General features: G+C 32.8%; 1 long non-coding RNA gene across 3 annotated transcripts; it reads right to left on the reverse strand.

The window, feature by feature from the left end:
• Positions 1–1,210: 1,210 nt before the first annotated feature.
• On the reverse strand, positions 1,211–8,070 carry LOC132030010 (uncharacterized). 3 transcript variants are annotated; one of them, XR_009407972.1, is made up of 7 exons: positions 7,781–8,070; positions 6,657–6,716; positions 6,419–6,545; positions 5,609–6,327; positions 5,228–5,541; positions 3,734–3,921; positions 1,211–3,627 (listed from the first exon to the last, which is right to left on the reverse strand). It is a non-coding gene; the product is annotated as an uncharacterized LOC132030010 (long non-coding RNA). The 3 variants fall into 3 exon arrangements; XR_009407973.1 differs by having other exon boundaries at positions 6,657–6,729; positions 7,146–8,070; XR_009407971.1 differs by lacking the exon at positions 7,781–8,070 and having other exon boundaries at positions 6,657–6,883.
• Between the last annotated feature and the right edge of the window lie 8,068 nt (positions 8,071–16,138).

Genomic DNA, 16,138 nt, shown 5'->3' on the forward strand with positions numbered 1-16,138 from the left:
TTTTCTAATTAATTCAAAAGTTTAATTGTTTGTACACAATATCAACAGAAATAATTTATAATATACTTTTATAAAAAAATCATTTATATATTTCCTATTGTTTAATTGTGTAACAAAATCATACCGTTTGTACTGATTGAAGAATAATTTTCTAGTATTTTTTTTAGTGACAATCTAGATGAAGAAGATAATCTCAACTTCTTATAATTCCTAGCAAAGTGCATTTTATGTTTTGTAACTAATTGCAAGTTTATTATTAGTAATTACTTTTTTATTATTATTATTCATAAGTGCATTTTATGATGTATAAACTTGTTAGAACATGACTTTTGCAAAGTGCATGAATTTTATAATCGAAAGGAATTGAAAAATCAAAGTCCTAAATAATAGGAAACTAATTATGTGACTATTTCAAAATACTAGGAAAGTAATTAAATAACTATTCTGGAGAAATACTTAAATTACTATTTTTTCCAATGTGAACACTATTTAAAAAGTATAAAAAAAAAAGAGGAACAACATTTCGCTAACAGACTTCGCGCTTCTATATAAAAATCGGAAAAGGCTCAAATATGCCATCCAACTATCGGAAATGACTCATTTATGTCACTCGTCAATAGTTTGGCTCATTTATGCAATCGAACTATAGGAAATGACTCATTTACGCCATCAAACTATAGGAAATGACTCATTTATGCCACTTATCAATAGTTTGACTCATTTATGCCATCGCCCGTTAATAAAAAATGACTCATCCATGCCATATTTCATTAAAGCCGATTTTACAATATCATATATGACACGGGCTCCAACTAGATTATAGTTGTGTGTGGGTAAAAAGGTATAGTATTCGGATTTTTTATTAATTTGGTATTTAAAATTGGTTGGTTTAATTAAATGACGTAGACCTCTAATTGGAGGCCACGTGTCATATCTGGTATTATAAAATCGGCGTTAATAAAAAATGGCATGGATGAGTCATTTTGGTAACGGAAGATGGCATAAATGAGTCAAAATATTGATGAGTGGCATAAATGAGTCATTTCCTATAGTTCGATGGCATAAATGAGACAAACTATTGACGAGTGGCATAAATGAGTCATTTCCGATAGTTGGATGACATATTTGAGCCTTTTCCGTATAAAAATAGATATATGTAAATGACTTGCAATATAAGAGTATAAAGGATGATACTATTGTATCCTGAAAATAAAATTAAAAATCAATTAAGGTAAAGTGTAAAACATAAAAATTGCACACAGCTGCAACACATAGAGTCAAAACAGGAACATAAAATCTAATTAGAGAAAGTATAAAAGTTATTGAAACCGCGTCTTAAAGTATTAGCATACAGAGTGTGAACTTTGAAGTGTTGACTTCGGAAGATTCCAAAAATATTTACAGAGCGAGAAGGAAGAGATCACATCATCTAAACGTGTTTTCTTCAAGTAAAATTCTGTACCCCGTAACTTACTATCAAATTCACCTTCACACCCAATCTGGAAATGAAGACAACCCTAATGGTACTTTGCAATTAAAATTGCCAAAACTCTGAGTCCACACGCCAAGCCAGTCCGACCATCTACTTCTCTTAGTCTTTCATAATAAAATTATCATAACTAATATTTACAAAATAAAAAAGCTTGATGAAAAATCTTAAAATTAATTTGGCCAAATTTCATGCATGAAAAAACACAAATGTTGCTCCAACATAAAATATATTGACGAAATATTTTATCTATTGGTTGTGCCTACAGTCTGGGAAAGGGCTTCATCCAAGGATTGTGACGTAGACAACATACTCAAACTAAGAAGTAAAACTTACAATCTCATAGATAAATTGAACAGGCATGATCTTCTAGAGCTTTGCAGGTAAATCTTTCCCAAAGCAACATATAATCCGTAGCCAATCTCTCAGCCTGCAAAATTACATAGCAACGTTAATTTTTTTATTTCTATTTTGGGGTCGATTCACCATCAAGAAAGAAGGCAAAGTTCTAATTTTAAATACGGAATCCGCAAATATTACCTATGAAAGAACACATAGACAACGAAAAGTTGCTACCTTGGTGATTTTAGTATCAAGAAAGAAAGGGGAAAAAAATAAATTAAATCTCTCATCTTCAAATCGGAATCCATAAATATAAGGACCTGCTACATTTTATATTACATATGACAGAACACCTCCAAACAAAAACATATTACATATGAAGGATTCCCTAACTTGAGAACGTGATTCTGCTTTGCGTTTGTCCATGTTAACCCTATATATAGTAATTTGATTTTCTTTTACTATGACAATCGAATTAGACTTCCAATGGAAATTAAATTCAATAGAAGAATATAAAGTCCATGTCGGTGTCCAACGTAAATCTTAAAGTATTAACAATCCTTCCAATATAGAATACACAATTAAAATAAGGAAAAGATATTTATAAGGTAAAATTTTAATGTATTTTATTTTAAAGTCCTATATATTAGGAATTCATTCATACTTCAAATAAGGAAAGACTCAAAAAAAAAAAATTATTTGATTTCAAAGTCATAAATTTTAGGTACATAATTCAAATAAGGTAAGGTTTAACGACATAATTTTAATAGATTTTCAATTTATAAATATTAGAAAAATAATACAATATAATTAAATAACAATTTAAGGAAAATAGTAAATGACGATTTTGTCCATTGTAAAGTCTTTTAATGAAGGGTAAAAAGTTTAATCAATATTTTTAAGGCCCTTCGTTCTTTTAATATAGTATAGATAGATTAATGTAGAACATTTTGAATGATACAGGACTTCGCCTTGAAGATGCTGATTGTAGTTGGTTATCTGACACTATTAAAATAAAATAATGTCAATTTTTGCCCCCCTTTTTATTTTTATAGAAGACCTAAACTACCTAAATAGGGAGATTAGGCAAGGATCCCAACCTCTATATTACCAAAAAGAATTAATACACGGAGAGGGATGAAAATCTTACCACAAAACATGATGAAGAATGAATTATGTCCATTCAAACAACAACAACAACAATTACTAGCATACCTCAATCTTAAATAAGTTGGGCCCAATTATATCAATCCTCACTGCCCCTTTTTTTTCATTCAACTCATATCATCATACCAAAAAAATAAAAGTAAAATATAATCTAAATTTATATAAATAATATAGTAATAATAATAAAAATATTAAAAATTATCTATATTTTTACTAGTATATATATTAAGTCAACATTAATTAATTAACATAATCTAAATTAGATTGATTTTTTTTCTATTTTAGTCATACTCCTTCCCCTCTTTTATTACTAGATGGCATGTGCCCGTGCGCACAACACTTTGGATTATAGCATATCTATCTGTATGTAGTTGTTTACAATTGCAAAGATATGCATTGGATAGTGACAATATATATATAGATGAACACGTATATCGTAAACTGTTAATACATATACGCAAATGTTGTTTGTCTATTACATTAATGATTGCACTGTCTATGCATATATACATATATGCATATCATTTTTATTGTATATTTACAGAAGCTGGTACTGGCAAAAAGTTAAAAAGTAATGCAGTCGACTATTTTGTTAGTAGCAATCATGTTGTAGCTGTGCGACGCCATGGCTGACAAAATACCTGTAGAAATTTGTTGTTAAAATTAGTGGAAGTGTTTAAGTGATGGATGTAGAGAGTGTAGTAGTAGTGTTGTTGAGTTATTTGTGTCACGTACCTTTTCAAAGCATGGGGCGTCGCATATGCTCGTTTTTCTTTAATCCAGCTTTTCAAAAAGACAGTGCTGTGGCAAAAAGATTAGTTGTTTGCGCTTTACTATGCTTCAAAAACTTGCCGGCAAAATCAAAGGCCAAAGGTGAGGATAAGAATCTTGCAAGGAGATGATATAACAAAAAATGATAAACCCTGATAACAAAATGATGCCAGCATTGTTAATTAGCAATGTACATGTTCACCAAATGATTATGCTAACCTTATCAAGTGATCACAAAATAAATTATCATGCAATATATGTACACATTCATCAAATGATTAGTACGCATGCAAAACATAATAGCTAAACATACATTCATAAAGTTAAATTAACATTGATATTTCTAAGAATAAAATAAAGGAGGTGAGATTAAAAGCTATGAGGGAAATGAAACAAAGACCAAGCATCACAACTATAAAATTGGGCAAAAACACTTCTTCTTCTTGAGTTACTCAGATCAGTCTTAGAATGACAACAATAAATTTTCAATTTGTTTCTCACTCTACTATAGATTATCTTTGCTATCAGGTTTCACTTTAACTGTGTAGGCATAAGATGAACAAAATATCACAACAACTCAAGAGACATGAACAATAGCGGCAGTAGAAGTACGCACAAAGGAAGAGAAAATGAATAATTTTCTTAACTTAAAGACTACTTAGCAATGCTATAAATAGAGGATTAAAGAAAATGCATTCGTTCAAATCTACCAAGCACAATCCCATCTTTGCTGACCAAGAAGGAATGATGTGGATGCAGGGACTATTAAACACTACTTTGTCCTACAATAATTCGCACTTATGAATTATGATCTAGTGAGAGAACCTTACGAACGAAGCCATCGTTGCTCTCTTATTTACCACCACTCATAAAACAGATTTCAAAGCCCTTTGTCGGATTTGAACCGATGACTTACGTCCACTAAGTTAAAATACTATGTAGAGGCGAGAAATTCATATGTATTAAAATTGGCAAACATAAAGTGCTTCAGTTCAAATATAAAAAGATAATTAAAGAAAAGTGTGTTAGATTTTTACACAATAGAAGGTGGCTCGAAAAAATGGAAATGTAAATTTTAAAGGACATTTTTCATATTTACCAAGAAGCTTAAATGCAACTCTCAGTAAGTGGACACAATAAATATTTGTTTGGTAAAATATTATTGTTAGGCTAATAAAACTCATGAAATGGTCCTTTCAACGAACAAAGCTTTATTGACTGTGAAGAGACTGTGCCAGTCCGATTCTTGATAACTCTTTATATTTTCATAATACATCCTGTTACTATTTTTTTTATGTATTATATAACAATTAATTTTTACTCATATTCAAGTAAGGGAGTTTATGTGAGTTTTTTTTTTTTTTTTTTTTAATTGGTAGCCATCTCATTCCAAGTTTGTTCAAGTCGAGTTACAGAGGTAGTAGAAAATGCAGTTATGAGTGAAGTTGTGAGACTTACATTTCTAGCACCTTTTAGTCCCTTTTGATAGGGGCCCTGATTTCGATTTTCTGTTTACTGCTGGAAGGTCTGTCTTTGGCAGGAAGGTTTTGTTGGTTCCTTGGTTCTGAGCCGATCTCCATAATCTTGCGCTTGCTTGCTTCAACGATGTCCATCATTGGTGCAATTGGTAATGGCTGGCTGGCAGATTCTTTTTCCTCATAATTCAAAACAGCTAGCTTGTCCAAATTTTTGAAAAATAATCTTTTCATTTGGATTCTGAAAGTCTTAGCTCTAAATTGTCTATGCACATTGTCAAGAAGTAGCGCTTTTCTCTGCATTGAGAAAGTTAGGTAGTCATGAGGATTGGCTTAAGTTTATAAATTCGATCATGTAAAATACCTTTGCACGGGAGACGTTATAAATCTCTTGTCTTTTGTGAGGTTCAATATCTTCTCTGCTGATTGGTCTGAAATGGAGGCTATTGTGGAACCAGAGTGATCGGTGACCATAACTTTGAATTCTGTTATAAAATAGTAAAAAGATATTTTGAAGTTTAATAGGTAAAGCATGGTGTCAACATAAATGAGCTATCTAGAAGATAATTAAGATACGAGGAAAGTTGTTGAAATCAGAAAAAGGATACACTGATATGTAAGTTCCATTACCTCAGAGCAATAGATTAAGAATAAAATTGGTTTCTAGTCTTTGGCTTAATTTCAAATTTACCTATATTTAAGAATACAATAGTATCATAGATATATAGTAACAGAGAATAGGAAGTTTAAGTTCCAGCGGTTGGGTTGAACAATTTAACTTAAAACTTTGAGTGTTCATTTTAATGTAAAGTAGTGAAGGGTAGCAAAAGTGTATTTCTTATAAATGAAGCAAAAAATTCAAACATCTTTCAGTACTTCTTCAAAGGAAGAGTATTTTTTAGTGCTATGTTCATTAAAAATACCTGGGGATAAGTTGGGTAGATCGGTCACAGTGTATACAGTAGATTGGCCTCGGTGAAGTAGTTCTTAAAAATGGCATCTTACAATTTGAGCATGCCATTGAGCAGAAATATTGGTCCTCATTATCAGTGAGAGTTCACCATCGATGTAGAATATTTGCCCCTGTCAAATTTAGAAATTGATTCAGTATTTGTTGATTGAAAAAATAGTTGCAAAGGATTGGAAAGTTACATGCCACTCTTTGTTGTTGTACCTGCGACTGCGTTTGGATATCGTATATGAGTATTGATTCTTCTTCAAAGGGAACAAAAAGAAGAGTGCCTTCTGGGGGTGTACTCTTTGCCGTATACTCAATCAGCAATTGTTAAATTGTTTTGGCCCTACAAAACAGATGGTTTCTCTAAATGTGTTTTGCGTAGATATGTATTTATGTTATTGGAAACAAATGTTACAAAAGTTGTATCGACAGAAGTGAAATATATGTGTATTACCATGCAGCTAATGCGGTGGCTTGTGGATATGTAGGATCTAGGAGTATCATCGTGTTGTATCTGCTCTATATACCTACATGCATATGGATATTTATTTTTGGTTGTGCACATAATAAAAAATTAGAAACCCCATATATGAGTTCAAACAAAAATATAGCAAAATTCAGCCTCAAGATTATAACAAATGTGAACTATAAAGACATATGTTAATGCCACTTAAAAAGTAAATGATCGATCACGTGACTCGGCGAGTAAACGAAGCGAGAGAAAATTGCAATTGTAGAGGGAACTGAATTGAGACAAACAACACGAAATTTTTTTAATCAACTTTCCAGTGAAATATATCATAAAGATTCAATCTTTAGACTAACCCCAGAAAGATTCTATCATCTAAGTTATTGCAGATGATATTCTGAAATTGAAAGCGGAAGAGAAAGCATTAAGGATGAAACTCCGTTATTGAGGATGTAATTTAAGTTGGAGCCATACTTTAAGGATGTTTGTTTGCCAAAATCTCCAAAACACCATCGTCTTCATTATTTCTTTTTTCCAATCCAACATTCTGTAGCTTCCCTTATCACCAGTATCTTTATTTTTTCTTTAACACAATGATTATTCCTTGAACTCCATATTAATTCAAGTAATAGCATAAGTTATCATTATTTGAACTCCTCATTAACGGAATAAAAGCATGAGAACCGATATCTATTACCAAGAATTTCGAGATTAAAATTGATGCTAGAATTTAAAAGCATGGAAATCGATGTATCATGAATTGGCTAGACGTAACTTAATCTTTAAGCAAAACCCTATTTCTCAAAATCTCAATTGGGGAAAATCCAAAGTTGTAATTGTTATAACATTAAGCTACTTCTACCTTATAGATAAAGAGTCTTATCAAAACCCATTACATATCTAGATCTTTATAAAGATCAAAACCCACTACACATCCAGAGAATGATATCAAAAACTAATTTCTTGCAATCCCTATTTGACTCATATCTTGGTAAATATCAAAACTTTATGAACTCACAGAACTAAATCTATCAAATGCCCAAATAGACACTAATGTTAATCCAGAAGAAGAAAAGATGAAGAGAAGAGAGAAGCTTGCAGAGAAGAACATGGAAAAAATATCTGAGAATCACAGTAGAGAAGATGGAGGATGCAAGTGAGTGAGTGAGATCTAGAGTGTGATTGGAGAAGAAGATGAGAAGCAAAAAGTGATAATGAACTCACAGAAACACGTGTCCCAAAATAAGAATATAAAAGGATTTGTACCTGCTACTTTTAATTGACACGTAAGTTTGCTGACAGATATAAAGAGACATGTGAATTGTCATAATTGCCCTTAAAATATAAGGAGGCAAGCATGTCCATCCTTGCTTCTAACCCACTTTTCTATTAAGTAGAAAATTTTCTTCCATCTTGTAACGTCTCCCAAGTCCCACCAACCGTCAGATATTATCCACCTGTCACGATCCCATTCTCTACTCTATTTATAAATAGTCGCATTTTCTCCTTCCAAACATAACATTCTTCTTTTATTGTACTCTTTCTTAACTACTGAGATAGTTCTTTTTCTTTCTTTTATATATATATATGTGTGTGTATAAGAGAGAGAGTGAGAGATGATGTGTGAATAGACACACGAGCATCTATCGATTTAGAAGAGTTTTCATCTTTTACGTAGTATCTAATTTGCTTGTTGCAGGTCGGGTACTAACTTACTCGTGAACTTGTCAACGACAGTACCGCGGGGCGAAGTTTGTACTCACCTGCACCAAATAAATTGGAGACCACAGTAAATTTTAATATCTTCAGATCCATCTAATAACGTTCCCTACTCATGAGATATGAATTTCATTCAATCTGATTCCACATCTACTCTTACATGTATGTTATATCTTTTTTGTATATTTAATACAAACTCGACTTCAGCTTTATTGAAACAAATCCAAGTCACAATTGCAGACTACAATTATAACGTTGTGGTTGAAACGCTACAAAAATGCAATAAAAATAAATATAAAGGGAACAATTATATATGCGTTAGTTAGTTTCTTGATTTTGTCTCGATTTAAGGATGCTTATGTATGGTCTTTGAGAACTTTTGCAAGTTGTAGTACTTCTTGTTCATTTTCCTTTTGATTTTTTTTTCCCAGTCAAAATAATATATATTTGAGATGTCGTCAATAAGGTCTGTGTTTGTTGTTGTTGAATATGTGTTAGACAACATAGATGTCAGGATTTTGAAAATTTCTGAGAGATTCTAGTGTCAGATTCTAATAAAATTATCATCTTTTGAAGCGGGTTCTTGTATCAAGCAAAATGTACTACAGTTAAAACATAAATAGATATCATTTGTTAAATTTCTTATAGAAATTAATTACAATTAAATCCTAGAATGTGCCGCAATTACTCTAAAACACAAAAGTATTATTAGCCCTACATATATATGATTTTCTTCCTTGAAGAATTTTATGTATTTTCTGACATCATCATGTACGTGTTTGATCATGGATTTGTGGATGAATTCAAACTAGTATATTCTTCTGATACTAGAATTTTATGAATTATCTGATAATGAAAACTGTTACACCTCTCATGGTTGAGTATTAGAAACAAGTAAAAAAATCGTTAACGATATGAATCAGACACATCACCTACTTATGATATGCATTCAGATTCATTGGACTTCAATTAATATTAGCACAAATGTACAATACCTCTAATGTTGAAACTCATAGATCCAAAAGTGACTTTTTGTGATAAACTTGAAGTTGGACACTTCTATGCGATAAAGTTTAAGTTGGATGACTATTATGCACAAAAAAAAAAAAAAAAAAAAATTTATGTGATAAACTAAAAGTTAAATGACCACAGGTGAATTTATGAATTCCTTATCGCTATTCCTTATGAGGTTATCTTTATCTCTTATAATCTTATCTCTTAACACCTTGTTTAATACCACAGAATGCTCAAATTAAATACTACTAGGATTATCATTAATTTCTGTGTTTCTTTAACCAAACGTTTTCTCATTGGAGCTGATAACAAATTAAAGAAAATGTAGTTATTGTTACTTTGACTGAGCAAATGTGCTACACGACCTATTCAGTACTGATGACAAAGAAAATGTAGTTATTATTACTTTGACTGACCAAACGTGCTATACGACCTATTCAGTACTGATAGTAGGAAAAAATTACAAATATATAATTTGTGGCCTTGATAGTACATTCATGTTCCTTATTAAGAAGATTTTGCTAGTATTAATATCTTGAAAAATCTTGTATTAATAGCTTGTTATAAGTTATAATCGATAAAATTTTACTGATGGTAAAAAAATTATATTATACTAAATCCTAAAATTAATTACTGATACAAATCATACTAAAAAAGAAAATAATAAATATTGAGCACGGTCAATGGTAAAAAGATAATGAAATTTCGAAATCAGTAGGAATGAGTTAAAAAATACGTGCTTCACAAACTTTTATCCCGTCGGCGTACATGCTAGTGTGTCTACTTTTGCGAGACCTAAGGGGCGTTAAATTTAGATAAAGATGTATGTATTTACACCAAATCATACTAATTTATCATGATTAATTCATAATTAAAATGAGCATTTTTATTAATTAACTATAATTTAGTGATAATAATGGTATGCGAAGATACGTGTACTCATTGATTAATATAAACATCGAATGCAGAGGAGCGACTCAATATATTTACTTAAAACCAAAATTTAAAAAGACTCCTTGCATCTTTTTTAGTATTATATAGTCAATCCATGCCATCTTTCGTGATATATGTCACGACCCTAATCTGTGGGGCATGCCTAGCACCAGAAAAGCCATTGCCCTCCTTGTCAGCACAACTCATCATCAAGGTAAAATGGAATAACTAAAATTCAAGTAATAAAGTCGATAAGTTTAAAGAAAAGCAGCGAAAATCCAACAATACAAGTGTGATAAGTCACCCAAATCCGAGATAGACAGTCAAGTAAACTACTTAGACTGATTACATAACTTGGGTTACATCCCAAAAGTAAACAAAATAAAATGACTAGCTTGTTGTGCCACCACGGCTGAACTCTAAACATAAGTGGAAGTAGTAATTATGAAATGGAAGAGCACCAACACATAAAACATCAAGATACAAAAATCGAATAACCCAAAAATATACCATAGTAGTTCGATTTTTCAGTTAATCGACATATCAAAACCTTAAAACCAAAAGCCGAATGGAGAATGGAACTTCTAAAAAATAAATAAACCGAAGAATCGAACAACCGAATTAATTCGGTTTGGTTCGACCCAATTTTTTGGTTTTTTTAATTTTAAATTTTATGCTTGCCCCTAATTTGGAGCGGATGTTGTTTAGGTTTGATGTAGCTAATCTAAGGAGGTCGCCTACAAAATTTGAAGCCATTTGGTGAAGATTTTGACTGATTTTGAATAAGAATTGCAAATGAAAACCACATAAGAAGTTTGAATATGTAGCTAGTGACTTGTTATACACTTTTATACATTGTTATACATATTTATATAAGGAAAATATATTATTATACACTTCTATACAAGGTATATATATCTATATGAGAGTATATAAACACCACTTATAACTGTTCCAAAAGAAGATATCAATTATGTGGGTATTTATTGAAATTTTGGTTACGTGAACGCATTGTGTTATGTTGAGTAGAGTTGTATATTTTTGAAAAGGGAAAAGGGTCAAATTTACCCTCCAACTATTGTTTATAGTTTAGATTTACCCTCCGTTAAAGTTTTGATTCATATTTACCCCTTCCGTTAAGAAACTTGTTATATTTGCCCTTATAACTAACAGATTGCTGACTAGGAGTCCTTATTTATCCACGTAGACACCACGTGTGCATATAATTTTTATTTTTATTTTATGTCATACAAAACGGGAAGTGGTGGTCTAATGGAGAAGAAGATCAGGTATTGTATTTTTTTTTTATAAAAAAAGAAAAGAAAATTACAAGGCAAAATTCAATTTGTATGACATAAAATAAAAATAAAAATTATATACACACATGGAGTCTATGTGGATAAATAAGAACTCCTAGTCGGCAATCCGTTAGTAATAAGGGCAAATGTAACAAGTTTCTTAACGGAAAGGGTAAATGTGAACCAAAACTCTAACGGAGGGCAAATCTAAAGTATAAACAATAGTTGGAGGGTAAATTTGACCCTTTTCCCATTTGAAAATTCCCCTTGATTTTCATGTGAAAACTGAATCTTCTAAAGCCCAAAAATAAGCGGCCCCTTAATGGGGTCATTTGCACAATTGACGGCAGTAGTCTTTAATTTTTGTCCCTCGAATTGGTGGTCTTTAATATTTGGCCTTCGCTTAATACCCTGAGGTCCTGGGTTCGAACCCAGGATCAGTTAAAAAAAATAAAAAATCGCAAGGCATAAGTTGGGATTCGTAAGACACTAGTTGGGGTAAGGCAAACTTTTACTCAAAATTAGGCCTTAAGGCAGAGGTTTGCAAAATTCCAGCAAAGTAATTTTTTTTTTTGTCCTAAGGCAGAGTTGGGTCCAACTTATGCCTTGCGATTTTTTTTTTTTTAATTTTTGATTGAGCGGGGGTTCGAACCCGAAACTAAGAGGCTTTTAGCGAAGGACAAAAATTAAAAACCACCAATTTAAGGGGCAAAAATTAAAGACCGGTGCCTTTGAAGGGCATTCCGTGCAAAAAAATGCCCTTAGTGCTTTAAGCCAAAAGTGTAAGTAAAAAGAAAATCGGCTAATGAGCATCCAATGGTATAGCTTAGGGGTCAATGAAGTTGTTTGTGAACCATGAGGTTTGAAGTTTCAATTCCCAGCGGAGATAAAAAACTAGATGATTTCTTTCTGTTTGTTCAACTCTTGGTGAATGGAGATGATTTCTTTCTATTTGTTCAAGTCTTAGTGAATGGAGTTACTCGGTACCTGTGCTGGTGAGGTATATCAGGTGCCCCATAAAATCAGCTGAGGTCCGCAAGTTGGCTCGGACACTATAGTTACACGAACAAGTTTCTTTTTCAAAAAATGAACCATGATTTTTACCCCAAAGTTTTAGTAAATTTTAAAACCTAAAATTGTGTTACCCCAAAGCCAAGAGTAGTTGAGCAATTAATATTTCCTAATTCTCGCATAAAAGCATTAATTATATTAAAAAAAGATACAATTTTTTTAATCAATAATGTACTTTCATTTCAAGATACCTGTTACTTTATGTTTTCCAAGATTTAAATTACTTGAACTTTAATTGACATTTAAGATTTATTTTTCTTATATGAGAAGAATTATAATTTATAATATTTTTTGCATAATTTTTAAATATTTAAATTTAAATTTATCTTTTAATAAATTGAATTAATCTAATCTAATTTAGCTTCTAAGATTAATTAAATTGACCAATATTTTGAAAAGGAAGAAGTAGTTTCTGATTTTATGCCGGAAGAACTTAAAACATCCCTACTGAAATAGGTGGATATTTTTTATTGGGCAAGTTACACATTTGGCCGGTCGCTGAAATAATTACATTCGCTAGCAAAATATACAAATATTTTATGCATACCTTAGATAATCAAATCAAGTTTCACGACGAAAACGGCTCACGGACCGTACTCGAGCTCTGGATCAATGTCCCCAGAAGCAAGGAGTATGTCCGCGTGTTTCAACGAGAACATCGAAAAAGGCCATTACTTTGGTGTGCAGCTATATTAGTGTAAAAGAAAAACTGAACGGTTTTCCCATCAAATGGGTTTGTCTTTAATTTTTGCCATTTAGCAATCATAACTTATGTCTAGCGAGAAATGAGTTCTTTAGTCATGCAGTGCATAACTTGTGAGATATCATGATGCGAAAATATAAACTTATGTTACACAAAAGAATTAGCAGGACAATTTATTGAGGGACAAAAATCAAAGACCAGTATAATGATTATTTGGGATCACCGGAAGAATATAGTGATTTAGTATCCATTAAAGTTCTTGAGATGTATGTTGAAAAGATACCTGGTGAAGAAGTCCCTTAGGTCCAGCCTATTTATGGTAACACTTATGGGGACTTTAGTTCTTATGGAGCCATTTTGAGTGGTCAAGTGTCGCTGGAAAATCTAAGCCAGCAATTTAATCAAGCTTACAATGAAAATTGGTAAATATGCATTTTTATATTATTATTGTCTGTAGTGGCACGTGTTTGTTGTATGAATTGGTAAATAACCATTTTTTAAACCTTTATAGGAACTATTCTCAAAACTCGTCAGTGGTACCAAATATGAATGTTGGTGAATCTTCTCAGTTCGGTGGAGTTGATCATTCTCCACACCATGACAGTGCTTATGAACAACAGTAAGTTCATCACCTTGATATTAAATAATCCGTGTATATATATATATGATGTTGGTATTTAAAATATGTTACTTTTCGTGTAGGAGGAGAAATGCACTTGATAATGAAGATTTTCCAAATTATTATGAGTCATCATCAAGTGATGATGATGAAATAGCTAATAATGCAGAGGTAACCGATGATGAAGATGATGATGATGTTCAAGTTGGTATGACCAACAATATTCCTCAAAGCCAAAACCAACAAGAACCAATGCACCACCACGTACCACCACCGATGGCAGAAAACCAAACTTCTGAAAGCCCAATTCAGTGGCATTCTAACAATATTCCTTATCTTGACAGCCTGCAAGGTCGTGATGATGCATTTGACTTCACAAGAGAAGATGATCAAAGTCGCCTAAAAACCTGGATTGAACCAAAGGATCTCAACAGAAATCCATGCTACCTTGCAAAAGGAATGTTGTTCGCATCCAAAAAGGCGTTGCAACGGGATGTCAAAATTTATTATTTTAAGAACATAAGGGAGTTTAAGGTTGATCAGTCAAACACAAAGATATGGAGGCTAGTTTGTAGACAACGGTATCAAGGATGTGAGTGGTTGCTTCGAATTGTTAAGCCGGATGGTATGTGGGCTATCACAAAATTCCGCCAAAAACACACTTGTGATATGGAAGACAATCGAGAAGATCATTATAATTTAGATATAAACATGATTGCTCAAGTGTTACTTAAAAACGTTGCCGCAACGCCAAGGTAACACATCCTACCTAGTACATTATATGTCTTATATCAATTAAAAGATCATTACTCAATGTTGTTTGTTTAAACTTGTGCAGGATCCCCATCAAAGATTGCTTTAAAAACGTTCAAATCACATATGCTAAAACTATAAGCAACAGAAAGGGATTTCTCAGGCGTAGACATGCTTTTGAGATGATCTTTGGAAATTGGCATACCTTTTTTCAATCGCTGCCCAGGTATATGGCGGCTCTACAAAATTTTAATGCTGGTACTGTTGTAGAGTGGTGGCTTATAGAGGGTAAAATTTTCAACTTCGTATTCTGGACATTCAAACCATGTATTGATAGGTTTGCTCAATGCCGGCCAGTGATAACCATAGACGGCACATATGTATATGGTGCATACGACATCAAGCTCTTAATTGCAGTAAGAATGGATGCCAATGGGTTAATATTCCCTCTTTCTTTCGCAATTGCCGCTAACGAGAGCAACGACACATACGTGGTCTTTTTGACCAATTTGAAGACTCATGTTATTAAGGATCGTACGGGCATATGCGTCTTTGTCTGATCGTCATAAAGGCATATTGCACTGTATGAATAATTTGCCGGGGTGGCAGCCTCCCCTTCTTTACCATCGCTATTGCTTAAGGCACTTGAAGGCAAATTTGTAATCAACGTTTCACAATGGCACTTTAAACAAATTGATGTGCGGGGCTGCGATGAAGCATCAAAAAAGAAAATGGGCTGCAAAAATGAATCTGATCAGGGAAGTTAGTGAACCCGCATATGTTTAGTTGATGAAGCTCAAAATTGAAAAATGGACGCTTCATGCTGATGGTGGCAAAAGATGGGGCATGCTCACAACAAACAACTCAGAGTCTTTTAATGGCTTGCTGAAATGTGCTCGGGGACTACCTGTCACCGCAATGGTGAGAATGACTTTCAAGCAGGTTGTGGAGCGATTTGTGGTTAGGACAAGGCTGGCCGAAGCGATATTAGCCGAAGACGGGACATGGATGCCGAAGGCCTACACTAAGATGGAGCATTATAGAAAAAAATGTGAGCTTCACCAAATGACCGAGTATGACCCCATTCAACGTGCGTATGAAGTTAGGACGAGTTATTACAACGGTAAGGGTGGAAACGTGCATACCGTTTATGAGGCAACAAGAACATACACTTATGGTAAGTGGCAAACGTACCACATGCCGTGTTCACATGCTGTAAAGTGCTTTGAGAGAATGAAAAAAACCGTAACAATTTATGTAGCGTGGGAATACAAGGTCCACAGTTACCTTAGAGCATATTCCGCCCAATTCCACCCACTTGGTAATGAAGCTTATTGGCCAAACGAGCCGTTTTCGA

The sequence above is a fragment of the Lycium ferocissimum genome, chromosome 9 (genome assembly GCF_029784015.1).
Source record: "Lycium ferocissimum isolate CSIRO_LF1 chromosome 9, AGI_CSIRO_Lferr_CH_V1, whole genome shotgun sequence".
NCBI classification, from domain to species: domain Eukaryota; kingdom Viridiplantae; phylum Streptophyta; class Magnoliopsida; order Solanales; family Solanaceae; genus Lycium; species Lycium ferocissimum.